Here is a 1,432-nt window from a genome sequence, read left to right as displayed (position 1 = left end):
GCAACTCTTTAACCAAAATAGTGCCGACAGATATAAATAAAGAAAATTTAAGTTCATCGACTCACTCATCTCATGATGATATAAATGAAAAAAAACTTTAAGTTCATTGGCTCACTCGTCTAATGAAACAAATAAGATTAGTGTGTAGTTCTAAATTTTAGTTTTTTTATGTTCTTACTTCTTGTAGTACTATCTTTATCTAGTTTTAAATTTCAACTCCTCTTGGTTTTTATATTCTATAATACTAACTTCTATTATTCGCACAATTTGTTATTATGTTTTCTACTTTTAATTTTGTTATGTCTTATTTGCACTTTATTTTCTGGTCTTAATTCTGCATCTTCCTACTATTACATGTTTTCTACTTATACTTATGATGTTTTTTATTTATAATTATTCTAATTAAGTTCTTTGTTGTTAAATGACTTCCGATGGGAGTGATGAGTGTCTACCTCATAGACCAGTTATGTTTAGATATCCTAGAGGAAGAAGCAGACAGTTTCATGTTCCTCCTCACAGACGACTAACACTATGACGACCACCACTATGACCACTACACCAATACCTATCAGGCCTATTGCTCCTACTACGCGTTCACAGAGCTTCCCCACGCCTTCAGCCCCAAGCACACTGCCACCTTTACCCTCCTCTAAGTTAGGCATCTCCACTCCAGTCCGCCCTTCTTCCAAGCTAGAGATCTTAGGATGCCTAACATCAAGCCAGAAGAAAAATCCTGAGTACTCTAAACTTATAAGTAATTTGTATTAATATTCTATTATAATATTGTACTAATATTTGTAATTCAAGTTTTACCAGTTCAATCAGCCCGTTCACCAAAACATCGAGAATAAATTTGATGCTCTGTATCTTTCTTGAAAGAAGATTCTGAATAAGGTTCAGATCATGTGATTCAGGAGTTTGAGATAAAATCAATTGATAAAATCAATTTTATGTTTTGTTTTTATAATAATAAACATTGTTTTATATTTTTTTTGTAGAGGTATCTTTGTTGGCATGACGAGCATCATCATCAGATCTGACAGACTTTAAGGCATGAGGCATGCCCCATTGGGAAGATATGTTTACTTCAATCTAGGTTAAAAAATTGTAACTAATTCAAGCATATTCTTACATGTTTTGTAGCATATAGACGCATTAATTGATAAATTTTATGTTAACCGGACACAGGTAACACCATATCCCAAATAGATGCATGATTTAGTAAGACACCTCAAAAGATAATGAGGAATCTCACAATGTTTATCAAATTGAAGAAAAGAAAATGTTGGAAAATTTATGAGTATCACATTTTTCTCATAAGTTTTTCTCTAAAATCTTATGAATTTTACATCACTATCAAACTTAATAGTTATAGATAATTCATACAATTCAATCACATAATTAATATAAAAATTAGCAAAGTGAGAAACAT

Source organism: Phalaenopsis equestris, unplaced genomic scaffold (assembly GCF_001263595.1).
Source record: "Phalaenopsis equestris unplaced genomic scaffold, ASM126359v1 Scaffold199670, whole genome shotgun sequence".
NCBI classification, from domain to species: Eukaryota; Viridiplantae; Streptophyta; class Magnoliopsida; order Asparagales; family Orchidaceae; genus Phalaenopsis; species Phalaenopsis equestris.
This window is presented reverse-complemented; position numbering follows the sequence as displayed.